The 16,023-nt window shown below is 47.2% G+C and overlaps 1 protein-coding gene across 9 annotated transcripts in view; it reads left to right on the top strand.

The window, feature by feature from the left end:
- ARHGAP24 (Rho GTPase activating protein 24) overlaps positions 1 to 16,023 on the top strand; it is a 188,323-nt gene that overhangs the window by 101,885 nt on the left and 70,415 nt on the right. The window contains exon 1 of one of the 9 annotated variants that reach the window (XM_048074531.2): positions 1,101 to 1,385. The exons of 7 other annotated variants lie outside the window; for them this stretch is intronic. The gene's annotated coding sequence lies outside the window, so the exon portion shown is untranslated. Of the gene's footprint in view, positions 1 to 1,100; positions 1,386 to 2,136; positions 2,161 to 16,023 lie in introns of those variants that run through there. One more of the 9 variants, XM_048074532.2, reaches the window with a different exon arrangement.

The raw sequence follows: 16,023 nt of genomic DNA, 5'->3' as shown, positions 1-16,023 counted from the left end.
ACGCACAAATACAGCCCTGAACAGCTGCTTATGGAAAGCTTCTCTGCCAGTGGCAGTTTCTTTATGGAAGTGAAGAAATAACTTTTCCTGCAAATTTATGGTGCCTGAGGAAGTCTCAGAGTAAAGATATAGATGTCACCTTCTCGGCGGTGTACATTATGATAGAGAGGGGAATCCTTGATGTTTTTACAGAGTAACGTCGGCTGGGCAGTGATCAGCCCCAACTCTCAGCATGGTTCAGACGTCCCCGCGTGCTGCCAGGTGAACTCTGGTGTCTGCCTCACGACCGAAGCAACCACCAGGAGATGGATTTTAGCTTTACCAGCCTTTTATAATGCCACAAACAATTGTTGCCAGCAGCTGCCTGCATCTTCTCACTTCTCAGCTTATTTGCTACGTCTGCCTGCATGCAGCAGTGTAAAAGTGTGCCAGTCTGGTGTACGCTGATGGGGAGTTTTGCATCTAAGTATGCTCCTGGGATCCCAGCTTGGACGTTGGCAGCAGCACTGGTGTTGGTGTCTCAAATGATATTTTTGCAGCCTTCGTCTTCAGTGATTGTTCTCAAGCCACAGCAGTGAGAATCTTGGCAAAATAATTACCTCGGATTTCTGTCCTGCACTTTGCAACCTGGGCTGTGTGCTTCCATGTGCAGTGTCCCTGTGGGTCGCTTTCCGTGCTTTTCCACAGACCTTACCGACAGCCCTGCAGGACGGACCCTCCTGTTACCACCCTCCTGGTGTGTTAGCTGGTACCAAATCCTGCTCCGGCTCCCATGCCGGTGTTAACTCCGTGGTGGAAGCAGGTGTTAAGACTATTAGAAAAACAAACACAAAACTGTAAAACCCAACAATGTGAAACATTGTTTTTCAGCAGGGCAGACAGATCCCTGAACAACTTGGAGACTACTTACTAAGGAGATATACTTCCTCCAGGGATCTTTATCATAAAAGCAGCTTAAGTGACTCACTCTTTCCCTGAGGACATTCTTAAAACAACTCCACTCATTTTGTCTCTGAGTGGTCAGAAAGAAGGATTTATTTTTTGCTGTCCTTCAAAAAAAAAAAAAAAAAGGGAGGGGGGGAACTCTGTTTAAAAAAGTCAGCAGCCATATTTCCAGGAAAATCTGGGCTGTATTTAATCCTAAAGGTCTGCATGCAGCTCCCTAACGCATGGGCTGACTGGCACTATGTTCACTCAAGCAAGTGCTTCAGCGAAAAATTCAGCACTATTTTTAGTTCTCTTACAACAAACCACTTGATTGTAAGGCCCGGGGAGCTGTGACATTGTGATTGCAAGGGGTTTGCTGGAGCCGACAGGAGACGCGGCAGCCTGTTAGCTACGCGGAGGAGACCCAGCCGATGTGGAGAAGCCCTCATCGAGAGCAGGTAAAATCCTGTAACCCTTGGTGTGCCCGTGAAGTGGATCCGCTGGTCAGAGGCAGGGCATGAAAGCGTTAGCTGGCTGGCTCTGTCTGCTCTTGCCTTTAAAGATTTCATTCCGTAAATTCCTGTCCTGACCGTCAGCTTTTAAATCCTCTCCACTTTTTTTTCCTAGCCTTTTCTGGGGTTTTACAGTATCTTGGGCGAGTTAGCAAATGGCAGTAGTGAAAAAGAAGTTTCCGAAGTGAAGGCATTCTGCTTTAAAAAAAAAAACACCACACAAAACACAGCCATTTCAGTGTCGGGGTGAGTAGCCTGTAACCAAGTACTACAACCCCTTCCTCCCTGCTAACTTTATTGACTCGCAAAAGAAAACACCCTGCCTCGGCCTGGCCGCGCGGCTGAGGGGATTTGATCGGAGCAGGCCGTGGGGGGCTCCGGGCAGACCGTGAGCGCGTGCCTGTGCGCGGTGCCTGGCGCGGGTCGGCTCTCCCCGGTGCCGCGGCCTCCCTCCGGCAGCGGTCCCGACCTCCCTTTGTCCCCGCGGTGGCTGGCGCGGCTCAGTCCCACGCCGAGGAAGCTGGTCCCGCGAGGTGTGTGCCCGCAGCCCCAGGGGCGAGGTGGTTGCCATTCCCAGGCGATGGAGTCACGGCAGGGACGGCCGCCAGCCAGCCGATAGCGGGAGCGCGGGCAGGGCTGGTGGCAGCCCCGGGGTGCTGGCTGTCGCGCCCGCGGTGCCCCTGCCCTCGCTGACTCCGCTGCCAGCGTGCGCTCGTGCCAGGTGAGATCTCGGGGCGTCAGGTTTATTTCCCGGAGGGCTGGTGGTCCGTGGTGTGCCGTGGCCCTGTTGTGATACTGCCAAGGAGATGAGCTCCCGGATTTCGGCAGCATCCTGCCCGCTGCCTCCTCGGTTCACGGAGCTGATGCCGTGTAGCAGCTGCTTAAAGCGTGCTTCGTTTGGAGCGAGGGCTTCAGGATGTTGGTTGCACAGGAGCTCCTGGCTTCTGCAGGGCGCGGGAACAGCAACTGGGGTTAGGGAAGGAAACTTTCACACACGTGATGTACCTGGGGTAGTTGTCTATGCTTTGCTGTTTTGTGTTTTCAGCCTTTTGTTTCAACTCGGTTGTGTAATGTTTGCCAAGCCCTTGCTTTGGTCAGTCTCAGACTTCAGGGTGAGCCTTCAAGTTTAGCTGCTTTTTGAAACAACTGTGGGTATGGTACCGTCTATGAAAATATTATCTTAAAAGAGCATGGCATGCCTCTTTTTTGATGCGTTGTTGGAATGCACGAGGAAGGGGCCCAGCTGAATTCCCACGAAGTCTGTGTTTAACAGCCCTGTCCGAGTATCAGCTGGCCGAGCTGCTGCTGCCTCCTCCACACACTGGGAACGTGTGCTACCGAAACGGGCTGTCCCGGCCAGGGCCCTGCACTGCTCTCGGAGCTGCTGTGGTCGCCCAGCTCTGCTGGAGGGGCATTTGAAGAGAGGCGAAGGGGCAGTTTCATGGCCAGGCGTTCTGCGTGTTCCTGTTAGATGCGTGTGTTTGGGTGTGTATGGTGCAGATGGCACAAACAGGGGATTGGTAAGATGTGTTGGCCTTAAGCTTGTATGGACTGAGTCAAGACGATTGGCTGTGATCAGTCATGTTCACGTGAGATGAGATTTTTAATGATGTTTTAAGGCTTTAAAAAAAAATAATCAAATATCAGAATTAAAGTCCGCTGATTTGTTCTCATTGATGCTGGCAAACTAGATTTACCTCCTCCAGAAATAGTTTCTAACACCGATCGCTGAGTTGCCAGTCACAACACTGATTACTAAATGAAGGCAATTGGAATGAAGAGTCAATTACTCCATGATCTGAATTCAGCAAACTGAGTTCCCGTACTCTAGAACTTATTATATGCTCTGAATAATTAAGATCATAATTAGTTGGGTTAATTCCGGAAAAAGTAGATGAGATTTCACAAGAATTTGAATGACAACTGTTTAGTGCTATTGCAAATAGCACATCTCTGGGAGATGCTGTACGTCTCTGTGTAGATCAAAGCTGTGTGTCTGCTCATGGAGACCAAATGCACAAATGTTAGCAACTGCTGTAAAGGAGGACTGGAAATGTCTCAGTCAGCACCGTGTGCTGGTCTGCCTCCTCCTGTTATTCTGAGTGTTTTGTGGGCTGATACCAAGCAAACCGCTTGGACGGGGAGCCCTAAGCAAGCACCTGCGCTTGCTGTTCTCTCCCTGGGATCTTCTGTAGATCCCTGTCTGCAGAGTTTGTTATATTTATGCTTTACCAATTTCTTTGTGTACACCTTTCTCCCGTGTCTCCTCACTTTGTGTTTACCCAGATTGTAAGTAGTTTCTTCTTTTAGTCTTTGCTGAAGTGAGCACATCAACAACTCAGCCATCAGTTTAGGCACGTGAAGTGCTAGCTTATGACTCAGCTTTGTATTAAAAAGCAGCAGACTCCACCAGGGGGGAAATGGGACCTGCAGATTTTTTGGCCCAAAACCCATATCAGGGTGAAGAGCAAGTCCCTCAGCTGTCACTGCTGTGGCCACTCCTTCGTCTTGGAAGATGCCTGGGCAGGAGGCATCACACCGCCTTGCAGGAGGATGATGCCTTGTGCACCACACAGGGCAGGGACAGATGCGTGTGGGCTGGAGTCCCACACGTTGTTCCTCTGTTCCTATCTGTGAGCAGTGGGGCTAATCGAGACCTTTGGCAGCAGATATTAAAATTAGGGTCTTAATACTTAGCAAGAACTCAAACCTGTTTGTGTCTAGTCATTTCTTCGGTTGGTTGCTTGTTAGTAGCTCTGTGCTTGCAGCCTTGCTTGGCCTGAGAAGCAGCGTGTTCCTTTCCAGGTGGTTTGCTGTGCTTGCAGTATCCCAGCCCTCAACAGGAGCATCTGATATCTCTAAAGAGATCTTGCTCTTGCCTCGTTTTGAGCCTTCAAGTTCTATTTTCCACACTTGACGCAGCCTGGATAGTGTTACTGCATGGGAAATGCTTATGGCTCTGTGGAAAGGGGAAACTGCAGGAGCAGGTAACACCATTTCTGCTGGAGAATCTTTGCTGTAGCTCTTCTGCTGCTAGCTAAAGAGCGTAGCAGCATGCTGTCAGCACAGGGCAGCACGTAGCCTTTCAACTGGAGTGCTTCACAGAGCAGCTGAACAGACAGAGGGAGTTATCTGAGAAGTTCTGATGTGCAAAGGGCAGAAAAGGCCAAATAATGAAACAGTTCAGAGAGCTGCACAGCAAAGGAGAGGAGCTGAAGCCATCAACAAAGCCATCGATGGTGGCAAAGGTGAAAGCCTGGAGCGTGCCAGTCACAAATTTCATATGACAGGTGAAGGCAAGCCAGCTCTGCGGTTCAAACACAGGGGTAGTGGGGGTGTGCTGGCTGCTGTGTGCTAGAATCAGCCTGACACAGAAGATGGTCTGTGTGGCTGGATCATCTGATCCCAATATTCTGGTATCTTCTGTGCTGGAAAGACACACGGTCCTTAAAGCAAAAAACTCCACTACCTCAGAAGAGCTATGACTGTTCTTAGCTGCCTTACTCAAAGACACACCGAAACATCAGCTGTCAAGGTTTTTTTTGGTAGTGTGGGTCTTACCACATGAGAGGTGAGAGGAAGGTAATTACAATGCTCCCAGGAGGTGTTATGAAGTGAGCATGTGTTTGCAGAGTGTCTGGATATAAAATCCCTTCCTCCTCTTCCCCTGCAGCCCTAAGCCTCTTAATTGGGTCGGTGGGTGAGACGCTGTGCCGCCGGTCCCCTGCCGTGCGCTGGGTTCAGCCAGAGGTGGTACCACAGGGTGTGTTGGAGCACCCCACTTCTGGAGCTGCTTCTCGATATTGCAGAGCTGCCCTGCTCTGTTGAGGGGCTGCTGCTGGCTCCTGTTCTCCCTAAAACTGGGTAATGCTTGTACCTTAATGTCCGTGCATCCTCACAGAACGGACAGAAATCTTGGTTCAAGGAGAAGCAATTTCCTTCTGTCTTTATTGTACAATCTGGGATGAAAAAGAGATGGATTGCACATCACTAGTGCACCCTGTATCTTCTGCAGGCTATAAATGCAAGCGATACAGTTCGAAAGCAAATTGTGAAGTCCAGACTGCGTTGAGGCATTTAATCATTAGTTCAAAGAAATAATGGCTTCTGAGCCAGTCCTGGAGATGAGCAGTTATCACATTGTCTTTTTTCACATACTGTAATTGAAGAGCTGTAAATCAGTTACATACTTCAGTTTAAAACTGCTTTCCGTTTTTTTTTTCCTGAACTTCATTAGCTAATTATAACTTGAAGTAGTCTATTAATTAAACTTCATTTTGTAATGAATCCAGCTCATCCTTCTTAAGCCAAGTCTGATGCAAAACCAAACTCGTTCTAATCCTTAAATGAAGTCATTGACTTTTCCGTCTGTGAACGTCAGTCAGATGGTGCAGATGACTGCAGTACTTAACCTGACCGTTACCCACGGACCCTGCAGCTCCCTGTTCTTCCAAGACAGAGTTTATTGACTTACGAAGTGCTGTAATACAGCACACGTAACCAGGTGAGTTCCCACTGTTTGTTCCTGCTGCCAGAGGAGCAGTTGCAGATTTTTTGATGCTGATTTTTCAAGAACACACCTGCTCTTGGGAGCAGATCTTGTGAGAAATGCGTTGTTGATGTTAAGCATGGAAATAAGTGTCAGGTTTTCACCACCACCAGGACCATGGGGTTGTTCAGGTTGGGACAAGAGCCGCTCTGCGTGATGCTCCTGATAACCTGCCCCTTCTCCAGGTATGCAGATAGATCTTGATGAAAAGCTGAGCTCAGCAGTGAATGGTATTCATGAAAAGATAGACATGATTTTTTTTGTCAATTAAAAAGATGCATTTTTCAGGCTGAATATTTTGCACTTTATAAAGGAATAAAAGGCAGCTAGAAGCAGAAGAGAATGCCTTTTAAAACCAGTTGTCATATGCTTGGGGAGAGCACAGATGATACTCGTCCATGTTAGTGCTTAGGACTGTTGGCTGAGAGCGCATGGAAGAGCTAACGACATCCAGCAGTTGTTTCAGTTTCCTTGTTTGCATTCTGCTTCAGGCTTTGCTTAGTTCACTTTATTACACCCAGGGGACATTGGCACTGAAAATGAGCTGGACTTTTAATAAGCAAATACTAACTTCCTGATATGAAGTGGCCAAAAGCTAAAAATGTTCCCTGTAACAGTGAAAAGCCGCCATGCTTGTCTGTGGATTATGAACACCCACCTCTTGGGGAGCTGATTGCTGATGTTGTGTTACCAGTGGCAAGAGATGTGTGTTCAAATGCCGCTTGTTCATGTCCTCCCATCACCTGACATTGAAATCTTTGCTTACTGTAAAAGAAAAGGTGGCTTAGTGGCTTCATAATTTTGCACTCCTAACATGAAAACTAATGAAATGATAGAATGTAGGTGTAAAACTAAGACCAGAATAACTTGAATTTTGAGAGAGATGGCCGTGCAATCAGAGCCTGCAATAAATGATCACAGATGAGATAGAAAAATCTGTCCTAATTAAAAGAGGTATGTGCAGTATATTTGTTTAGGTGCTCAGAATTAGAAGAGCTGTGGCTGCTTTGAATGTGAAATGTGTCCTCAGGAAATAATTTTTGCATTTAAGCTTTAAGGAGTCTTGGAAGTAAAAGTCATTCTCGTGGAATTGGATTATGCCTTAGGCCTTGATTTTTATATTTTTCTGTTGTGCATCATCGTTTCTTTCTAAGATCCACAAACAGGTTTTTCATCCTGGTTGCTACTGGCAGAAACCTGTAAATCTGATCTTTGGACAGTAGCTGGTGAATCAGAAATGCTGCAGGTGGGAAGTCGTGCAGTCAATAGAAGTAGTCACGCAAGGCTTATTGACCAGTTTTAGGCCAACTCTGTGTTTTTTCAGAAAGATTGTGGTGATGAGTTAGTGCCAGCAACCTTAAGTGCTCTGGATCACAATGTCATCTGCAGCCTGCGTGAGCACTCTCCTTCTACAGAAGTTAAGTACTGCATCTTACGTGTCTAACGTGTCTGCTCCGGTGAGCACTGCTAGCACCAATCCATCTTGAAGGAGAACCTAGAAGCATCCTGAGGGGAACGGATGAACTCGGCTTTATCTTCGCCTTTTTTCTGCATCTCGAAGAGATGCGGTGATAGACCAGGCAGGACACAGCTCTCTTGGCCTCTCCCCCAGGTTACCCTGATGTACGGCAGTCACTGCTGTGTAATTATTACACCAAGGATTGTACAATATTTGCATTGATCCGTGACTTGCTGGTGAGGCAGGCAGCCGGTGAGATTTTAAGCCACTGCGTGGTATCTTGCTTTACAGCAGCTTGCTGTGTCCCCTGCCCTTGTGCACACCTTGTTCTGTCCTGGCATGCCTCATTTGCTGCCCTCGCAGCTCAGGGCGTCCTGTCCTTCAGTGCTCTAAGAACACATTCGCCGTAGGCCTTCAGGCTTTGTAGTGTTGAAAGGGGCTGATTCCTTTTTTAATACATTAGGCTTTTGTCTAAGCCAGTGATATGTAGCAGTGAGGGGCAGTTTTACTTGGGCTTGCGTGGGCCCTCATTGCGTCTTTTTACAGCTCTTAAAGCAGTTAGGATGTTTATAGGTAGCAGTTTGTGTCGGGTGTCTCCGATTTGCAAATTGCCTTTAAATGTATTCCTTCCAGTTCACCAGCTAGTGTGTGAGCTCACACACATTGTAAAATCTCAGTCAAGCTACAGTGAGAAAGCATGTTGTAGTAATTTATATGACAACTTTTTTGTTTAAATCTCAATGAGACCTTCACTGGACACACTTCACTTCAGATACGACCTTTGTGTCTCTCCTTGGTCATTTTCTGGGTTTATTACGCACTTTGCATTCCTGTAAAGCCCTTCGCTGGGTGATCTTAAAGTCTTCAGAAGCTTTAATTAACTGAAGCAGTGTGTCTTCCCTGTGAGGCCAGTAAATATTCTTAATTGCTTTTTTGCAGAATGAGGAAAATGTGGTAGAGAAATTTTAAAGGAATTCACCAATGCTGTGGAAAAAGCTACTGAAGAGACACAAGCAGAAGCCCTAATCCCGAACCCCTCTTTATGTGCAACATTTTGCTTTATTCCATAAGCAGGCGAGGGAAGGATATAATGCAGCTGAGTAAGGCAATATATAGGTCATGTCTCCTTTGTCAGGAAACTTTCTGCTTTGTGACCTGTGAGTTGCTAAAAGCGACAAAAGTGTATGGATGAGGAAGTCTTTTCAACACCGGGTAAAAAAGAAAGAAACCCTGAAAGCCTCATTCTGTTCTAAAGGGCTATTTATAGGAAGCTAAGGCAAAGAAGTATATACCCTGGGGGGTGCGCAGAGTTTCTGTACGTCTGGCTCTGGATAGCTGAAGTCTGAATGTAGTTCTTGGGCTGTTGTGCTCTGCGTGTGGTGAAAATCAGGGCCCAGACAGAGCAGACCATGCTGAAGGCACAGCATCGCTGCTGCACGGCATGCCGCTGCGCGGGGAAGGGACGGATCCTGCTTTGAGGCTGCTGGTGTAAAGCCTGGTAACTTGAGCTTCTGTGGAGGGGGCAGCACGTCCTGTTGAGACAGCCGTCATTCCTGTACTGATGGTGGGATGCTGCTGACTCCGGCCTGAGCAAAAAGGAAAAAAGACTCCAACTGTGTTGTGAACTGCTTTACCAGAAAAGTGGCATTTATTGGTAACACGATGTGACGCCCAGTTTTAAGGACCACCGAGGAACAAGGGCTGAAGCGGCGGTGAAAATCAGTTGCGCTTCCTGGTGCTCCATCCCACACGGAAACCCTCTTCCACCCTTTGGTACCTGGTTGTTCGCCTCAGCTGATGGTAGGCTGGCTCTCGGGACAAGGCTGTCCGAGTTGTCAAGAAGCAGGGAGCAGTCTGGAGTAAGGAACGCAAACCCTTCATTTACTGAAGTCCTCGGTAGTTGTTCCGCTTTCTTTACCAAGCACAGGATAGATAGGCAGGTGTAATAGTGAGGGCAGTCATGCAACAACAAAATGGGTGAATGAGAATCAGCGGGTTAACTCTAGCTCATTTGATTGCTTTGATGTTTGTAGCTCATGTTTTCTTCTGATCTTCCTGGAAAATAAAACTTTTTTTTTTTTTTTTTTTTCCCCCCAGTGGGTCAGTAGAAGGAAGGCCTGGACACAACTGTTTTTTCTTTTACTCATCTGACAGCAGATGAGTAATAAAAATACACCTGTCTTTGGAGAGCAGAGCTGCTCAGCTCCAGCGAGCTTTTACCTGTTCCCCAACTCCCCAGAGAAAGCTTCAAGCAAGGAAGGCTGCAGCAATGGCAACAGGTTCCTGTGGCCTTGAACTCTGCTGCCAGAGGATAGTTGTGCAGTTTTGAAACAGCAGTTACTGTTATTAAATTGCTTTGAATTCCTGCTTTGAGACTTTAGTGGGGGAGTTCTAACATGCAGTTGGCTGACACAGACAGTCTGTGATAGATCGTGATGGGGTGGGATAAGACAATACAAACAGGAACAGGTGATCACAGTATTCATTTAAAAACAGACAAAAATGGCACCGAAGTGGGGGAGAGCCCCACAGTCTGGCACGTGAACACGGGGAACCAAGTGGGGAACTCGAGGGCACCGTGTTACCTAAGGCTTGCAAAGATGCTGCAGGGTGAAGCCTTCAGCCTCTCCGTTTGCAGGCACCAGGACAGGATGTGTGCTTGGCAGGTATTGTTCTCTACAACAAACTGGAGTTGTGACTTTGCAGTGGGGACTGTTTGCCTCATCTCCTGTGGTTATTGCTGCCAGAACTGGAATGTGAGAGTGATGTAGTCGTTTAAATGAAATTTAAATCGATACAGCTGAGGCGACTCTTCCTCTGCTGTATACTATACAGTGTATAATGCCCTGTGTTCACAAATACTGTGCATTTGTATTTATCTGATGATTTGTACATGTAAAAGATCATTTTGCAAGATGTTTGAGCACTCATTTGTGTGTTGGCCACTCAGTACTTCCATGTCCTCCCAATAAAAATGACCCCAAAAGGAGGCAAACAGGCAACAGAGCAAGGCATTGCAAGCTGGAACCTCATGCCTGGCTTTGGATTCTTTAGATACTAAACATGTAGGACGTAATTTATTTTTAGCAAAGGAAATGCCTGGATATTTTTCAGCAGAGGAAGCATTTTTTCCAGGTATTGACTATTTTGAAAATATCGAAGTTTGAGATGACCTCAGTCCTGACAGCACTCAGTTACTAACATTGGCAGATGAATTCAGTGTTACGAGCTCTCCACCTTTCAAAAGCTTGCTTTCTTCAGGAGGAAAGAGAACACCACAAACCCTTCTGTTTCTTACCCCTTTTTCCTGTTGTCTGCCTGTGTTGTGTCTGCTGTGTTGCAGATGGAACCAGTGATCCTCCCGCCCCTCACTCTGAACTAGGGTAAGTCCATTTCTGTAAACAGGCAGGCAAGGCTTCAGGAGGACGGAGTGGAGCTGACCTTTAATTTTGGCAGCCTGTCTTCAGAGCCGGTGGTAGGATTCCCAGTGGTGGAGCACCTGCGCAGGGAAGTGTGTAAGCCTTTGCCTGCTCAATTTTTGTCTAATTAATGTGACCAAAGTCACTGTGCAGCCGCAGTCTACACCAGGAAGCACTCACTGGCCCTAAGCAGGCAAGCTGCAGTACTGCATAGCTGATCACTTGCTGGAGCTGGGAGGCAAAATGCCGAGATGTCACTGCTGAAAACTGTCTTTGGTGCTCTGTTAGCTCCTAGTTTGTTGAGAACAGAATTGACAGGTGCTCACTGCCTGCGTGCATACCTCGTAATAGCAGCTTAAGGGTAAAAGTGTAGCATCGGTCTAGAAAATGCAGTGCACCAAAGATCGACTTGCTTGCGGTAGGTACCTGAGCATTTTTAGTACAGAGATATCAGCATCACAAAAGCAGATGACAAGCATGTCATTTTCCTGTAATCTGTAGGAGCGATGCCACTTGCCGTCATTGCAGAATCAGTGCTGTGCTGTCTGTCCCTTTTGTTATGTGTGCCGTGGGGCTTCGGATACGTTTAATCTAGTTCAGCGCCTCCCAGCTCGATGATGTGTTGGATCAGTTCTGGCTAATTCCGAGCGTAGTGTGCGCGCTGAGAGCACTCAGAGTATTCTCTTACTGCAGCTGAAGCCGTTTAGTTATGTAACTAAACTGAAAGACTCTGCTTAGATTTGTTTAGTGCTCTTCACATCTGGAGAACCAAGTCGTTGTGCACTCAGTATAAAAGAAAGAAGTGATTATATCTGGACCTGTGTGGATTCCAGCAGATTGCTCTCTTGCTTCCCCTCCACCGATCACTTGTACATCTGGTGAATCAAAATTAGGTTTCTAAAGTGAGTTTTGGAAAAGTCTCGAGCAGCGGCCCTGAAGTACGGCTTGCCCTGGGGCGGATGGCAGCCAGCTGGCATCGAGGCGGCCCCGTCTCGCTCCCCCTGCCCACTGCAGGTCACAGGGTTGCACGGAGCGGTTCCTGCTGCTGCCGGCACAACAGGCATTAACGGGGAATGGCTCTTCCATGTAGAAACCGCTGCGGCAGCGTAATCTTTGTCTGGGGCTGTTTAGGCAGCAGCCTGAGCTGCCCTAATGGAAATAAAACATACGTTGGGCCAGTGGAGGAGAGTGACGCAGCTACGGCCCGTTAGCGGTGGAAGGTGGGGCTGTGCCGGGACAAACCAGCGTCTCCTGCGATCCTGACAAACGGGCAAGGAGCCTGGGAGTTGAGAGGAGCAGCAGCAGTGAGGAGCAGAGGTACTCCGTGTGCTCTTTGCTTTTGTCCCGGGCGAGAAAAGGGAGACACGGCGGTTAAGAGGGATGTCGTGTTTGTGATGGAGGGGGCAAATCCCTTTTTCGAAATATGCCAAAAGCTACAAGTTGACCCAGGGTAAAGAGCAGATGAAATTTGTGGCATTTCTGTCAGAATGTGTTCGTCAACACTGCAATTTGTAGTCGTACAAAGACACTGACATCTAAGCAGCTTATACTGGAATTTGTTAGCATATACTGGAATCTGTTTGCAGAATCCTGCATCCACTGAAACTTTCTGTAGCGTGAAAATTTCAACTTTGAGTTGGTCGGTGTGAGCACAGAAGCTGTGGCTGCAATGCACCTCCAGCAGGAGGGCAGAGAAATCCTTCCAGCTGAGAAATTTCCATTGTGTCAGTAGTAGGAAAGCCTGTGTGTATGTCAGCATGTGCTATGAATAACTCCCAGCGCTCCTGATAGAAGGGAGTTCTTATTTCTAGGTAATGTAAATAGAAATGGTTTTTCTTTCCTAGAGAGAATGGTTTCAGTAAATCCTACAAGAAGGCAGGATTATTTGGGCAGGTGGTTTTTCCTGCTGTCAAAAACGACCGGGGACTAAGGAAAAAACTCTCTTTCTTAAAATAAGATCAGAATTAATGCGTATTAAGAATGTGTTGCAGGCATGCCGGCTGTACAGTGGTAGCTGTTACACACTGCAGCAGTAGAGAACTGTGGTATTTTTAGAAGTTTTCAGCAAACAGCAGCATTATTGTAACCATTGTGCTTCATTCCCATGTCACTTTGGCAGCCGTTTCCAGTATAAGCAAACAGGGAAGTTTGCCTTGTCATCTACCACCCACGGACGCGTTTGTGTGTTAACACAAGTCAAGGTGGCACTCACGGATCCTTTCTGCAGTCCAGCTTTATTCTCTCTTTATTTTGGCTTGCACTGGGAGATGCATCATCGGTAGGAGGTGGCAGATAATCGCTCATCAGGGGATGCGGACGGGGAGCGGTGTTGGGGCAGTGGGATGGGATGTCCTTCAGGGTGCTTTCCACCCTGCTGCTACAGGATTGGGCCTCACCCAGATCACGTTATTTTGCTCCAGAAAGGCAAGGGGAGGAGAAAATGTCTGTGCTTTACTCCGGAACCTTTTAGAAAACAGCTGCTCCCCTGAATCAGGAGGGAGAGTTGCTTCCCTGGGTCTGCTTTTGCTCTCAGTTAAATCAATGGAAGGGGAATAGAAAATGGATTTTGAGGAGTGTAATACTGTACTGCTATATGCTGTTGCACGGTGTTGTTTTCTCTGAAGCCAGTTAGCAGAATGGTTTTGGTTGGTTTTGGTTTGTTTAAGCACAAAATTGTAAACTTCCTCTTGCGAGCATGAAGTCTAAAAGGATAAAATGAGGATCGAGTCCATTTCATTGCGAGCAAAGTGTAACAGTGAGCTTTAATCTCCAACACTAACATTCAAACTGAGATTAGGGTTAATGTGGAGGCAGAAGAAAAATTGCAAAAATACCCAGCTTCTCATGTCAGACACTTCATAAAAAGAACTACATTTTTTAAAAAATGTAGGCCTACTATGAGAGAAGTTTTTAATGAAGCAGAAATAGAGATGCTCAGATTTGAAATGAATGAGGTAAAGAAGAAATATAAGATAAAGTGCTATTCTAGTAAATATACAGGGGAAATGGCATACTAAAATATAGAAGTACTCAAGGGTATCCTGAAATACAGCTCTGAGGAAAAAGCTAGCAAGGTAATTTAGGAAATAAATTTGTATTTATTGTGATTGTCTCTCGGAATATGACCCAAGAAATATTGGACGGTTTATTTGTGCCACCTCTTTCTTACAATGCTGTCAATCTTTTTATCTGAGTAGAGCAGTTCAAGAGATTGGAGCTGCTAGAGGAAAAGCCCAGGAGAATAAGCTGGAAGGAATGGCTGCATCTGTATTGCTTCTGACCCTGCATGTACCAAAGGCTGGGAGAGCGTCGGTTCCAGGAGCTGGCCAAAAGCAGAGCTCCGGAAGGGAGGCAGGGGATGAACTGCGAGTGACGGACTGCTTTGCAGGGATTGCAGATGTGGTGTTTGGTATAACTTGAGCAAAAGGGCATGGTGTGGGCAGGAAACAGTTAGAGGCGATTCTCATTCAATGATCTGTGGTATCTTTCTCTAGTTCTGGGTAGAGAAAACACTCCTTACTTGCAATGGCAAAATTCCATATTTTTTTCCCCTTTTGACTTCCTGGTTTCCCTTACCTCTGTGTCTGTAGTGTCATGTAGTGTGGCTGCATGCTGTAGCTCACCTGTTCTTCTGGGAGCAGGAGGGACTTGCCCAAGATTCTGGTTTTCCGGTTTTGGCTGCATAAAGGATGTAGCCTAAACAGTTTGGTAACTATTGCAAGGCTGAGCTTAAATGTGCAGTGTATGGGCCAGCAAGTGTACTGCTTTGCTGTAGACCTGCTCACAAAATGCGCTTCCCTTTCTGTTTGTGGGGCCTTTTGAGCCGTAGCATCATAAAAACCCCACGTCCACCAAATGCATTGTTGCTGAGAATTGTTAATGCCTCATTTTTGTCATAGCTTGACTGTGCTATCTGGGGCCGATTAGGGGTGTCTGGTACAGAGGATGCCCTTTATAGCACCTGCACATCGTAACTTTCTGCCCCTTTCCCCACTTTCTGGGATATATAAATTCCTTGGTTCGTATTCATGTGACTTGGGGCAGGGGCTCATGCTCAGGGCCTTACCGTTCACCGTGGCTTCACAGGAGAAATGTGAACTTGATGAGCGTCTGTGACCTTTCTGTCCCTGGCCATGAAAATCTCTTCATTGTATGCGGCTGCTTGTACGGCAGCTTGGTGTTTGCCTCCCCAAAACACGTCAGGGATTAACCTTTTGCTGAAGCAAATTCCAGAAACAAAACCTGCCAGCCAGCACAGACTGCCCGTTGCCACCATTCTCCTTCCTGGGCTGCGTCTGCCCCTGGCCTGGGGCTCCGTTTGTTTTTTTGCATATAAAAACATCTGCCTTTCCCCAGTGAAAGCAGCACTTGAATGAGGTTCTTGGAGACCTCCTGCACTTTCCCTTGAAATCTAAATTTACCCAGGGACAGAGATTATTTTAGAAGAGCAGGAGCAAGAAAATGATGCCTTTGTTCTGAAGACTGAGAGAGCAGTCTGGTGGTTGTGTTAAAATGCCTGCGCCCTTAATTAATATTGACTGACATTGCTCAGAACAGAATGGTTATATTATGTGCTGTGGCTGAGGGGATGGTGAAAAACGGGCAGGAGTTATCAGGTAGGCTTCAGACCTGGCTGTCATCACTGCTGTGTTTCCCTTTGGCTTCTAAATCCTTTCCCTGTTTGTTTAAAGAGCAATTCATAAAACAGCTTTCCGTCTGGAAGCTTGTTTTGTAGTTGTAAAAATCTGTCTTTCTGTTCCCAGCTGAAGAACTTTGAGAAAATGCAAGAGACGGAAGACTGCAATAATACCAAAGTGTAAATTAGTTGGAAGTAAATATTTTGAAGTGGGTTAAATACTGCCTTTGGGCTGGGGACAGTCTCCCTGTGGCGGAGAGTGACGGGTGCATTCCTGACACCCTCAGGACAAGGCCTCTGTGGGAGCGGGTGGAGGAGTGAAAGGAGAAACACGGCCCAGAGAAGCTTTTACTGCGCAAGGCAGCCTCAGACAGGCAAGCACAGACAATGAGGAAGAGCAGAGGGGAAAGGGCTGCACTGTGTTTGCTCTGGAGGTTGGTCAGTCTGTCCGAGTGCCAGGATTTACGGCCCCGGTGCTGTGGAGCAGCCCTTTGGGCTCCTGTAACCTCCAAGAAGCGTCC

Source organism: Anser cygnoides, chromosome 4 (assembly GCF_040182565.1).
Source record: "Anser cygnoides isolate HZ-2024a breed goose chromosome 4, Taihu_goose_T2T_genome, whole genome shotgun sequence".
Taxonomy (NCBI): Eukaryota; Metazoa; Chordata; class Aves; order Anseriformes; family Anatidae; genus Anser; species Anser cygnoides.
Note: the sequence above shows the minus strand (reverse complement) of the source record. Positions and strands in the feature narration are given on the sequence as shown.